The 14,937-nt window shown below is 33.0% G+C and overlaps 1 pseudogene; it reads left to right on the forward strand.

Annotated features, from left to right (window-relative positions):
• Positions 1 to 231: 231 nt before the first annotated feature.
• Positions 232 to 786, forward strand: LOC140693680 (heat shock transcription factor, Y-linked pseudogene; annotated as a pseudogene).
• The last annotated feature ends 14,151 nt before the right edge of the window (positions 787 to 14,937 follow it).

Below are 14,937 nucleotides of genomic sequence, written 5' to 3' on the forward strand. Positions count from 1 at the left end.
AGCATCTTATATGTTTCATTTTAACTGGATGAATGACAAGTAAACACTGGCTGAATGTTACACTTGAGTTGCTGAGAGGCCAGTTGTTTTGTAATGTCACAGCTACTCAAGTTGAGTTTCATTGTGAAGGTCTAGCAGTTTATCTGTGCAGGCCTGCTAAAGCAGCATTTGATGCTGCAGTGCTCAAAATCATGCAGATTAGAAAAGTAGCTGTTGATAAATTTAATTGAGATGGCACATGATTCTTCAGAAATTCAAGTTGTGTCTTGTAAAGATGGACCAACTGGTTCAGCAAAATCCGGTAGACCTCTATTGTGTGATCAAACATTTTCTGGGGACTTGGACTTGAGGTCTATGATTGAAGAAAATGCTTTTCAGACTTTGTCTGAAGAATCCTTGATAAAAACACCATGATACACACATTGTGTCTCTGAACCAGATGAAGATAATGATTTTCGTTATCTGACATTTCCAAGAAAACTCTGGAAAATAGCTGGGAGTGACCAATTTAAATCCATCTGGTGGGATGATAATGGATATTTCATAGTGATTGATGAAGATGTCTTTAAGAAGGAAGTTTTGGAAAGAAAGGCCCCTTTCAGAATATTTGAAACTGGAAGTATGAAAAGTTTACTTAGACAGCTAAACCTATATGGGTTTAAGAAGGTGCGGTAGAATTTTCAAGGTTCTGCTTGTTTAGCTGACTTTCTGGCAGTAGAAAAAGAAGTCTCTGTTTTAAGAAAGGTATTCAGAAATTTTAGTTACCACATGGTAACTTATATATAAAATTTTATTTTGTATATCAATCAATGATAATATAAAAGTAAAGCTAAATTTTGAAAATTGTATAAAACTACTAAGGCTAAAATCCTTTATTTTTTCTAAAAAATGAGGATAGTGCCTTAAGTAGTCAATATTATGAGAAACTTTGTTTGCAACTATGAATAATTCCAGAAATCTAAATAAAGGTATTAAGGCTGCTTATAAAAAGTGGCATTCACTGTTACTGCAATGGCTGACTTCTTAAATTTGATGAATATACTATTTAAATGCATAGTTTCCAAATAAGGAACTTCAAAATATCGTCAGCAATGTTCATATTTTGATGATATTATCTTTGCATTGTAAACGTGGAATCTGAAGTTTTATAAGTTAGCCTTATTGTAGTCTTGTATTTTGGTTTAAAATTTTACTAAAATGTTTCTCCATTGGTTGTAGCTGCATTTGTATCATAATCCAAATGTTAAACGAGGCTGTCCTCAGCTTTTAGTGAGAATAAAAAGAAGAGTTGAGATTAAAAATTCTTGTCTGTTGTCTTCATTGGCTGAAGATTTCAACAAGAAATACTTTAAATCAGGGGTAATGTTGATAAACATAATTCTGATTTTGTGGCTGACACTAGTGGAGAAAGTGCATTTTTACCTTCTGCAAATTTAAACATGCCTCTAATAAGAAAGCCCTCTACTAGCCACATAATTGGTGATACAACAACCCCGATCAGAGGTGATTTTCCTCCTCCATCATCAATGTCAGTGAGACCACCAGAACAAATTGCAGTGGATCAACGAGCTATTTTCAATCAGTTCACCCCTGTCCATGGGCACTCTCAAATCAGCTACAATGAAACAAATGGCCATATTGTGAACTCCATTACAACTACAACTTGTATTTCTCAGTACAGCATCTTCTCTCCCATACAGAGCAATTATTTTAGACTGATGTTGGAGCCTTCTACTTTTCCATAAAGATATCACAAAATATCTGCCAATGAACTTCATTTTCCTAAACTTCAACCAGGGATCAACCCACGCATTTCAGTGCCAGTGATAGCTGATAAATCAGTTACCTCTCTTTCAAGGAAAACTCATCAGACATTTTCAGTTTATGAACGTCAAACTAATTACAACTGATCAACCAGAGGACTACCAGATTATGCAGGATAACAGTAGTTAAAATTGATGTTGGCAAATGTCATCAAATATCTGCAATTTTCTTATTTTAACAATAATCATAGGTGTGTACCTGTATTTTCCTTATTTTTTTTAAATATAGCATATAGTTAAACAGGAGACTAAGTTGCCATTTAACGATAGAAAGAGATATCTGATTGATATGATCTTTTTATGGAAAAATATGGGAGTAAATTTAAATAATTCCTTGTAAGGAAGAAGAAAATATGGGAGAATTTGGAAAAAGACTAAAACATGGAGAGAGGGAAAATTACTAAGTGGATTCTGGTTCATACTGGAAAGTATGAAAAGTGTTAAGTTAGGATAGATTGGAACAGGAGATACATGCAGGAACCGGCCCAGGGATCATGGTCTCTATTATGTCATCCCTGGAATCAAAAAGATCACATGATATAGTCAAAGATGGCACATTCATCATGTGGTAGAATTTAAGAAGTAATTTTATCTATGGTCTTCTTCGTGCTGTTCTAAAAGCATTCCAATTGGTGCTTTCATTTCCTGCCCTGAAGATTCTACATTATATTTTCTAGTCAATAATTTATGTTGCTTTATGTTCCAGCCAAAGTAAAGTTTACGTCCTCAGGGTGGCATTCAATGCCTTTCCAACTCTAAGCACACAAACTCAAATTTGTTTAGTCATTTCTTTATGAATCTGGCAACTGATTACCATGGCATATCTTTATGTTTCACTGTATCTGGATATATATCCAGGCAAATGATTGTCAACAATGTTAGTTCCAAACTCAATACTTTTAATCCAGCTCATCCTTGGATTTTGGGTGTCCTCCTTTTACCTTGTTAGACTATCCCTGTCTCAGCACAGAAACCACCTCCTCCAGATGTTTTCTGTCTATCCCCCTTTCCTTGTCTAACTTGGATACCAGCACAGTAAGCTCAGCACATGCCACAGGATGCATTTTAGTATTTACTGAATGAAAAATACATGTTGACTTTAGCAAAATCCACTTTCTTGAAACAAGAAAACTCTCATGGTTTTCCAACTATTTTGTTATGGTCTTTACTCTTCACCAAAAACTAGCTCTTTTCATAGCCCAAGGACTAATCCCTCAAAACAGTAATTGGAGGTAGGTACAGGAGACAAGTTATTATTTTCTTAATTCATGCCTCCAGAGGTCTAAAGTATTCCATTCCCATTTGCTGGACATTTTCCTGTCTCTTCATCACCCACCCATCCCAAAATAGCTGATATCCTTCCCCATACCAATAACTATATTGCCTTCCAATTATTTTACTTCTTAAATTCAGAGATTTTTCCAGAAGAGACAGTGCCATTGCAAACATTTAATATAGGTTTATACACCCCACATAACTTTTGCCCCTTCTAACCTTAACAGAGGATGTATCTAAAATGTACTTGACCCTTGGCTGTGGTGGTTGCATTCAGTAACCAAATTGCAATCTAAAATGTGTGGACTAGATGGAGGTGAGGGTGATAGAATTAAAAATTTGTCCAACTGCAAGAATGCCAAATTTATACAGATATTAGGAAATATAAAATATTCATGAAAGTCTTTGACTATTTCCCATTAATTTAAAATAAAATATGAAGCATTTTAAGAATGTGAAATGCCCTGAAATGCTGGAAAAATTGTAGGAAAAGTCAGGGAGCCTACGGCTTCTGCTCACAATGATTCAGGTAGTGTCAGCTGATAAGACAGTAATGGCAGAATTTAGTACTGAAAATGTGTCACCTATTGTGAAGAAAGCTTTTGATAATCTGGAGAATGGGCCAATTGGCCAGGGTGAACTCTAGCAACATGCCACCAATATGACCTTTACCAAGAGAAGAATAGAGACCACTTACAGCTGGAGAACTGTGTCTGAACACCAGTGGTTCTTCCTACAACAAAAACATCAAGCTTTTTAGTTTGTCAGCTGAACTCTGATGGTGGCTATGTTGTTGCGTACATTAGCATTCTGGGGTTCAGATGGGCTGGTTCAGCAGCTAGTTTCCAGCTCCTTATCAGACAGTGGGTCTTACCGTGATCATCTTAACAAGGTTCTATACTGATAAGTCAAAAGCTACAGTTTACTTTCAAAATTAGAAATCCTAAAGAAGAATATTGTTTGTCCATCTGTAGTTTTCTACCTGGGAAAATCTAGACTATTGGCAAAACTACAAAAGTTGGCTGGTGCTTTGAAAACTATTCTCTGAGCTCTGCCCACTGAATTCTTCCCACTAAATACAACAAATCTCTGTACCGCTGTGTCTGTGCGTGAGGATGGATTGTTAAGCAGTAACTAAGTTTGTCTTAGTTGAGTCATCAGTGAATTATTCCTCTGCATCTGGCAGAATCTCTGTGAATTAAGAGTTTCATTGAAACACCAGATTTTCTTCCAATCAGGGAGGGATAGATTATATTTCTCCCAGTATACTAATTGTTACCTGTTCATTGAATTCTGAGCTGATGCTAGGGCCAAGCCACTGAACCCTTGAATGTGACTGAGGCATATACATTATTTAGTACCGAGAGCCCAGCACAGGACTGTATCACCTTTTTAATTTAAGCTTATGAATAAGTTTTTTCTTTTAATTCTCATTGTTGACACAACTTATTTTGGCTTTGAACACACTTTGACTAATTTATAGATTCTGAAACACTGAATTATTCCCATTCACACAGAAATTGCAATAACTTTTCTTCCCTTGGACTACCTGGAATAGAGTGAGCGCCCTCATCATTTTGAAAGCAGTCCTCTGTCCTAATATTGCAGAATCTTTACACATCTTTGCCCAGGACTTGAACAAGAGTGTTTGCTGTGGATCTCATGGATTATCGTCACATTCCCTTATGCAACCATGAGAAAACTCCACATTCTTATCCAAAATTAAGTCTTTGTCATTATTGCATTCCCATTGGAAAACAGTTAAGAATTGTAGGAGTTCTGAGATTTTACCATGCTGAGATTTTTAGCAACCTAGCATGTTCAATTCTTATAGATGCTGTCAGGGAGATGAGACCATCGGTCAGAGACAGTGAATTTTATCACTCACAGCAAGAGCAGCCAGTTTTAAATTTGTATCCATTCACTAATCTCAGATGATTACACAGAATGAAATTTTGATGCCTACAGAAGCAGTGGGCTGTTAACATGAAGAAAGTTTAAGGCATGGTAAGACACTAATTTTATTAATATCTTTATGTACAATTTATTAGAATCACTTATTTATTAGTATCTTTACCTAGGATAAGTATATCATGAGTCAAGTTTACTTGCTGCTAAAACAATCATGAGAAATGATATGGGAAAAAATGACCATTGAATTTTCATTTTTCCTTCCCCTTTTATTAACATATAATTGGCATAAAACATTGTGTAAGTTTAGGTGCACAGGATAGTGATTTGATTTACAACTATCATGAAATAAATATCATAGCAACTTTTGGGAGAATTCATTTTCTCATTTAGATAAAATTTTAAAGTAATACAATTTGTCGTTTGGTTGTGATGAGTAATCTTATGGTCTACTCTCTTAACAACATACATATAGAACATAAACCAGTATTAATTGTAATTTTCATGTTATTACAGGGCATCCTTAGAATACGTTTATTTTCTGGCTGGCAGTTTGTAGCTTTTGAGTGCATTAATCAAATTCTCCTTTTCCAAAACCTGCCTCTGTTAATTACAAATCTAATTTCCTATAAGTATCTTTATTTGTTTTTGAATTGTACTTTCTTCTATAACACTGTGCTAGTTTCCCCTACATAAAATACTGTTCGCAATTTTTAATACATTTCAAACTGTTCACCAGAATATATTTAGTTATGATATGTTGCTATGTAAATATATTTAATAGTTATTGACTATTCCCCATAGAGTAAATTTCTTGTCCCTGATTTATTTAACTTGCACCTGGAAAATTTTCCCTCTTAATTTTCCTCAACTTTTTCTTTTCCTTACCCCATTTCCCTCCTTCTTGTGAACATCCTGTTTCTTTCTATATGTATAAATCCTTTTCTGTGTTGCTATGATCATTTGTTTAAAATTCCAAATTTGAGTAAAATAATTCAGCATTTGTCATTCTCTTTCTGACATATTTCACTTAGCATATTACCCTCTTTTTCTACCCATTTGTTGCAAATGACAAAATCTTATACTTTTTGCAGCTGAATGATAACCCATTTTATTTTTATCTGTGTGTGTGTGTATAAATACTGCATATATATATATACTTCATATATATATATATACTGCATATATATATAGTCTCTGTGTGTGTGTATATATATATAAATATAGATAAATCTGTAATTAAGATGGGTAGATATATACATTATAAACACACATCTTTTTCTCCATCATCTACTGATGAGCAATTAATTTGCTTCTATATCCTGTCTTTTGTGAATATTGCTGCAGTGAATATAGGGTTGCATTTATCTTTTCTAATTAGCGTTTTTATTTTCTTGGAATTAGTATCGAGGTATGGAACTGTAGAATTATATTTCAAATTTATATTTAGATAAATCTCCATGTTGTTTCCACAGTGGCAGCACATTTTTCCATTCACTCCAGCGGTGCATCCGGGTTGTTTTTCTTACATCCTCACCAACAATTATGTTTGTTATCTTTTTGATAATAGTCATTCTGACAGGAGTGACATAAAATCTCATTGTGTTTTGGGCTTCCATTTTTCTGATGGTTAGTAATGTTGATCGGTTTCATGTGCCTGTTGGATACCTTTCCCCCACTGTATATTCATTTTTTGTAATGGGCTAAATGACCATAACTGTCTAATTTCATTTTCAGGCATTATTTGTGTTCCATTATTCTGTTTCTTTTGTGCCACTGCCATATTATTTTTATTACTGTAGCTTTGTATTATAGCTTAAAATCACGGACTGTAATACATCCTCTTTGTTCTTTGTCAAAGTTGTTTGTGTTTTTATTTTGTTTGTTTTCTTTTCTTTCTTTTTTCTTTTTTTTTTTTTTAGTGATTTCAATTCTTTTGTCTTTACATGTAAATTTTAGAATTATTTTTTGTAGGTGTCTGAAAATGCCCTTGGTATTTTTTGGGGAACTGAATTTAATAAGTGTATTTTCTTGGCTTATTCTGCCATTTAAACAATATATGTTTCCTCATCTACGAACACAATATATTCTTTCATCTGTTTGCATTACCTTCAATTTCTGTTATAAATATTTTATAGATTTCTGAGTACAGGTCCTTTACCTCCTTGGTTGGATATATTTCTTGATTTTTTTTTTCTAATGCAACAGTAAATGATGCAGTTCCCTCACTTTCTGTATCAGTTAGCTTCTTGATAGTGTGTAGAAATGCAAGATTTCTGTATGTTAATTTTACATTCGGAAATTTTACCAAATGCATTGATAAGCCCTAGTAGTATTGTGGCGTCTTCTTTAGGGTTTCTGTTTAAATTATGTCATCTGCAAACAGATACTTTTACTCCTTTCCTTAATTAGCTATATTTTACTTTCTTTTATTTTGGATAGCTATGGCTAGAATTTCCAATACTATAATGAATAAAAGGGGTAAGAGTGAGCATTTTTGTCTTCTTCCTGCTCTTATTGGAGATGCTTTCAGATTTTAATCAGTGAGTGTCATGTTAGCTGAGTTCTTGTCGTATAAGACCTTAACTGTGTTGAGGTATGTTTCCTCATGCCCACTTTGAGGAGAAATATATTCATAAATAGATACTGAATTTGTCAAAACATTTTATGGCTCTATTGAGGTGACCATATAAATTTTATTCTTCATATTGTTAGTGTGGTGTAACATACTGATTAATTTGTGGGTATTCAATCACTTTTGCATCCCTGGAGTAAAATGGATTTAATCATATTGTATAATACTCTTAATGTATTGTTTGATTTGCTAACAATTTAGTATTGATTTTTGCATCTATGCTTATCAGTAGTATGTAACCTGTAATTTTTTGAAGTATTTGTTCCAGTTTTAGTAGTAATGTGATACAGAAATTTGGGGTAGTAATCCTCCCTTCCTCTCGAAATTTTTGGAATATGCTTAGAAGTATATGTGACAGTTATTCTTTAAATGTTTGGCAGAAATCACCTGTGAAGCTGTCTAGGCCTGGAAATTTGTTTCTTGGGAGATTTTGTTAAATTACTGATTCAATTTCATTAGTGACAATCCGTTCATATTTTCTATTTCTCATTCCATTCTGGAAATTATGTCTTTCTCAGAAATTGTATATTTCTTCTAGGGTTTCCATTTTATAAGCATATAATTTGTTGTATCTTTATGTGATGCTTTGTATTTCTTTGATATAAGCTGTAACTTCTCATTTATTTCAGAGCTTATTAGTCTGTACTCTCTTTTCTGCTCATGTGTATGGTTAAAGATTATCAACATTATTTATCTTTGAAAAGCTATTATTTAGTTTGATCAAATGTTTCTGTTTTTAATCTTTATTTTATTTAATTATGTTCTGACCTTTCAACTGTCTTTCCTTCTACTAACATGTTTATTTATTATTTTGCTACAACATTTGGTTGTAAGAATATGTTGTAAGAGACGTGTTTCTTATTTGTATAAGTGGGATTATTTTGCTATAAGTATCCCTATTAATACTGCTTTTGTTAAACCCCATGGATTTTGTTTCTGTTGTCATTTTTCTTTATATATTTTTTGTTTGATTTATACAGCAATCCAGTTGTTGTTAATATTGTATGATTTATCCTCCACACTTTAGTATTTTTCTCAGGTTTTTTCTTTTAATAAATTTCTATTTTCACAGAATCCAAAAGTTTCTTCACAAAACAAGGAAAAAAATAATAAAATTTGAACATATATCTGAAAGTCCCAAATTTTTAAAATTATTTTGAAAAATGAATGAAGCTGTGAGTATTACCCTCCCTGAGTTTAGAACATACTACAAAGTTACAGTAATCAATACATCAAAATATGGCACTTATAGAAACACAGAGAAAAATGGAACAAAATAAAGAGTCTGAAAATAAACCCACACACATATGGTCAATTAGTCTGCAATGAAGGTTGCAAGACTATACAATGGAAAAAAGATATTCTCTTCAAAAAGTAGTTCTGAGAAAACAGGACAGTACATGTAAAAGGAAGATGTTAAAATACTTCCTTCCATAGTATAAAAAATGAGATAAAATGGATTAATTCCCTAAATTTAAAGCATGAAACTATACAATATTTGACCAAGAACAGGAGCAGAACTGACTTTGAGATAAATCATAGCAACCTTTATTTTTGATCTGTCTCCAAATTAAAATAAAAGGAAAACTAACAATTACAGTTTTTAGTTTACTGAGGAAAAAATAGATGTATTCTGCGATACAGGGATTCTATTTCTTTTATAAGTGTGAAGAGCAAAAACTTTTGCGGAGCAAAGGAAACCTTCAACAAGACATATGATAACAGACAGAATAGAAGGAAAAATTTCAGACAATGAGACCTACAAAATGTTAAAATCCATAATATATATATAGCATATTAGACTCAATATTTAAAAAATAAAGACCCCAAATGAAAAACAGCTGAAGAATCCTCATGGAAACTTTTCAAAAATAGACATGTGGATGATTTTCATGCTCATATAAAGAAACATAACGTTGCTATTCATTAGGAAAACATATAAAAATACCAGAATGAAATAATCGTACAGCAACCAAAATGGCTATTAACAAAATGTCTACAAATGACAAACATTAATCAGAATGTCAATAAGAGTGAACCCAGCTACACTGTTGGTGGAAATATAAATTGATGCATCCACTATTATAAAAGTGTGGACAGTGCCCAGAAAACTTGAAACAGAAGCATTATATGTTGCAGCAATTCCAGTTTTTGGTATAAATCTGAAAAAAAATGAAAACATTAACTTAAAGGATATATTACCCCCAATGTTCTTAACATCATCATTTATAGTAGTCAAGGGTAGAAGCACAACTCAACTGCCCATCAACAGATGATTGGCTGAAATAGATGTGGGATATAGATAACAAAATAAATAATTATTCATTGTATATTAAATAGTAAAATTCTGCCATTTGGAACAATGTGACTGGACCCAGAGAATGTTGCAAATAGGAAAATAAGTCATACAGGGAAAAACACTCTACGTTGTCACTTAAATTGGGAAAATAATGATATAAGAGAAATAATCATTAAAAAACAAAAAAAGAATCACATATATATGTGTAGTGTACCAAGTAGTGGTTTCATGTGGGGAAAGGGTAGAAGGATGGAGAAGACAGAAATGTTGAAGCTACAATTAATAAATTAGAGAAAAAAAGTGCTATATTTAGAGCACAGGGAAATATTTTAATAATTTAATTGATTTTAAAGAGATTATAGGGGTATATTTTAGTAAAATGTGCATGTAGGTGGGTAAAACATTGAAGAAAAGAACCCAGGAAATTCAAAATATTTTGTAGTACTATGATATTAAGGGAAGTGATTTATTTACTTTCTTTAGTGTTATAATCTCCTAATTAGAATTTAAGCTTTTAGTTGAAAAACTATATACTTTTAAATGTGACATAAGTTGAAACTATTTTTGTCTCTCCCTTTACATCTACAGTCAGTAAAACATTCACATCTGAACAAAAATAACCACAACACAAACAATACTCCAGAACGCATGCGAACAGGTGAAGTTCAGTGGACTAAAGCACACAAAACAGGTTGAACTGAGGGAAGAGCAGAGTTGGTGTCAGCAACCAAGGCCCCCTGAATAGGATTTCTGAGTCTATAAATTCAAAGAACCCAGTAAAAACAGGGTCTCAGTGGTTCACGCAGCTTCGGCCTCCAACTGCACCAGTATTCATGATCACAGGTAACTAGGAGGGAGCCACAATGGAGACAGAGTTTCCATCCTTCAGACACTTAGACATTCATGAATCTGTCCCTACTCCCCATTCACAGTAGTGGAGTCAAGTTACCTTGCAACACTGGACATGGGAAAGGCACTTGCCTGATTCCAAATACCCACCTGTCTTTACAACTTTCCTCAATGTGTACACTGATTCTCAAGGGATATCAGATAAAAGGAAAGGTTCTCCATCCCAGTGACAACAGTGGCATTAACTACCAGAGAATTCTAAGAAGTGACAATGAAAGCACATCTTTTATCCACACAGTAGCGTCAGGAAAGTGCCATTTTGAAATATTATCAGAGGTAGCTCAGGTAAGTAAAACCAATAATTGTGCAATATTGCAAGCTACCAGAAAACAAAAGCAAGGACTCCAACTCCCAATCTGTTATTTAGTGTCATCAGAGCAATAATCTATCAAGATCAAGACCAATCACAGTAACTTTATAGGACACGCTAACACTCAGATAGACACACACAGACACCGTCACAGACACAGACACAGAAACACACGCACACACACCTACACACACACACACACACACACACACACAATGTCAGCCCTGCAGGAAACAAAGTTAACGTCATGGTATATTGCCATATAATTAATAGAGAATCCAAATAATTGTCATACAGAAACTCAATACAAAAAACAAAACTGAGAAAGCAGTTTAGTGAGCTCAGGAATAAATGAAATGATGATAAGGAATACATTACCAAAGAGACTGAAAATATAAAATAACCTAACATTATTGGAGGACCAGGAGAACTTAATAAATGAGATGAAGAATGCAACAGAAAGCATTGGAAGTAGAGTGTCTTTCTGCAAGAGAGATTAGAAAACTCACCAATAAAAAAACTAGAAATGTTAGGAGAGGGCAGAGATTCAAGATATTTAAAAGTGGGGAAATTCTACAGTAGCCATAGACTTCCTCAGGAAGTGCACATTAGTGTGGAATCCTGGGGGGGTAGAAAGTTAGAAGGTAGCTGATTGTTTATTTAAAGAATTAAAATTGATAACTTCCCAAACCTGTGTAAGGAACTGATATACAAGTCCATGAACCAACAAAACACCAATAAATTTAAGACAAAGGGACCTCCTTCAATATACGTCATATGCAAATTGAAAACACAATGACAGAGTAAAATTTTAAAGACAGCCAAAAAAAGTTATGATAATCTACAAAGGAACCCCCATTAGGCTTTTAGCAGATTTCTGAGCAAAAAATATACGCCAAGCGTAAATAAGATTGTATTTTCAAACTAATGAAATAAGATATCACTCACCCAATAATTCTTACACTGTTATCACTTAGATATAAAGTGAAAGTAAAGACTTTAACTAACAAACCTGAATGAGATGAAAAAGCAAAACCGAGACACCTTATTAGAGGTGTAGAAAAGAAGTTTTCTAAGAAATATAAAATGGCAAAAATATGCTAAACATTGACCAAAAGCTAAGGAAAGACCATGAGAAAGGTTCAACACTTTCTTTGGGTATGTTCTTAAATGCTACTATTCTATATGGATTAAAGAGTGAAAAAGAGGTAATCAGGGGCAATAAATACAGATACTTCAAACTGGTATCATGTTCACAAGAGTAAAATAAATAATTTGAAACAGTAATCATAAAAAGTACAGTGTAATATAAAACAATATTAAAGGAAGATGCTATCAGCAGAAAAAGGACTAAATTATACAGGATATGTTTTATTTTATTTGAAGTACATTAGATGTAAAATATTGTGTAGTTTCAGATGTAAAGCATAGTGATTCCAACCACTTTGTAGATTATATTGCATTATGAATTATTACAGTAATTATAACATACAATTATTTTAAGCAATTGTGTACAACTCCATACTGTATACAGATTATCCTTGTTGCTTCTCTATTAATGTATACTTCTTTGTGTCTGTCAGTGCCCTACCATTGAATTCTCTTTCCCTTCCACTTTGGTAAACATAAATTATTTCCCATATCTTTGAGTCTGCTTATGTTTTGTCTATCTAATCTCTTAACCACTCCATCATGTCTCCACCTAACTACTATCTATCTATCTATCTATCTATCTATCTATCTATCTATCTATCTATCTATCTATCTATCATCTATCTATCTATCTATCTATCTATCTATCTATCATCTATCTATCAAACATCTATCTATCTATCATATAAGTATGTATCTATACTTCTATCTATTTTTCTGTCATCTGTCAATAGATAGCTATACAAAGATGTACACAGATATTTGTTAGTGTTTAGATTCCACATATAAATTAAATTATATTGTTTTGTCTTCGTCTAAGTTACTTCACTAAGCACAACATTTACTAGGTTATCTCATGATGCTGAAATAGCAATGTGTTATAGTTTTTCATGGCTGAGTAATATTTATTGCATATTTACAGATACATCATTTCTTCTTAAGTCCATAGTCTGCTGTGGACTCTTGGATTTCTTCCCTGTCTTGCATATTATAAACAGTACTGTTGTGAACATTGGTTCTTCACAATTTAGGGTGTTTTTTCCCAGATATTTCCAAGGAGAGGTTTTACTGGGTCATATGTTAGTTAACTTTTTCATTTTTAAACAAATCTGAATACTGTTTTCCTTAGAAGTTGTACCAATTTACATTACTACCAAGAGTATACAAGAGATTTCTTACCTCCACATCATCTCCAACACTTACTATTTGTAGACTTTTTGATAAAGCCGTTTGACCAGTGTGAAGTGATACCTCGTTGTGGTTTTGATTTGCAATTACCTAATAATTAGTAATGATGTGAAATTTTATCACTTGCCTGTTATTCATCTGAATATTTTCTTTGTAAAAATATTAACTCAGGTACTCTGCTCTTGTTTTTGATTGCGTTTTTGTTTTTCACCTTGAGTTATGTAACCTAAATCCATGTTACATCTATTAACCTACATCTATTAACCCCTGGTCATTTGCATTGTTTGCAAATATGTTCTCCAATTACACAGGCAGTGTTTTCATTTCATTGATAGTGTCCTTAGCTGTACAGAAATTTTCAAGATTGTTTAGGTCCCATTTGCTTATTTTTGCTTTTATTTCTTTTGCCTTAGGAGACTGATATAAGAAATTATTCCTATGATGTATATACAATAGTGTATCACCTATATTCCCATCTAGCAGCTTTATAGTATCAGGTCTTACGTTTACTTCCTTAATACACATGGAGTTTATTTTTGTATATGATGTCAGGAAATGCTCTCAATTCATTGTTTTTCATGTAGATGTCCAGATTTCACAACACCATCCATTGACGAGACTGTCTTTCCTCCATTGTGAACTCTTGCCTCTTTTATCATAGATTCATTGCTTATAGGTGTGTGGAATTATTTCTAGGCTCTCTATCTGTTTTTGTTGATTATATCTCTGTGCCAATGCCATACATTTTTATTACTGTAGGTTTTTAGTATAGTAAGTTATCCCGGAGGGTTATACCTCCAGATTTGTTGTTTTTTCTCAAAGTTATTTTGAAAAATTTTAATGGTTTCATGTAAAACTTAGAGTTATTTATTTTCTCATTCTATGGAAAATACTACAGCTTCATAACAGGAATTGCACTAAATCCTTAGGATTCTTTGTGTACTACGGCCTTGTTAACAATATGAACTCTTTCAATCCAAGACCACAAGACATCTTTCCAATTCTCTGAATCATTTTTAATTTCTTTGCCAATGTTTTATATTTTTAAGTGTATAGATCTTTCACATATGTGGTTACATTTATTCCAAGATATTCGTGGTTATGGGGTTTTAAATATTATTGCTTTCAATGTCCATTTTATGGTATCTCATGATCAATGTGGACAAATGCAAGAGACGTCTTTACATTAAATTTGTACCCTGCTCCCTTGATAAAATTATTTATTGTTCATAATAGTCAGTGTGGAGCCCATAGGACTCTCTGTGTAGATTGTTATGTCTTCAGTACTAGTGACAATTTTGCCCCTTTCTTTCCATTTTGCATTTCTTTTACTTATTTTTCTTTTCCTTTTCCTTTCTTCTATTACTATTGTATAGAAGTGGTGAGAGTAGGAATCCTTGTCTTGATCCCGAATTTACCCAGAATGCTTTCAGCC

The sequence above is a fragment of the Vicugna pacos genome, unplaced genomic scaffold, assembly GCF_048564905.1.
Source record: "Vicugna pacos unplaced genomic scaffold, VicPac4 scaffold_20, whole genome shotgun sequence".
In the NCBI taxonomy this organism is placed as follows: domain Eukaryota; kingdom Metazoa; phylum Chordata; class Mammalia; order Artiodactyla; family Camelidae; genus Vicugna; species Vicugna pacos.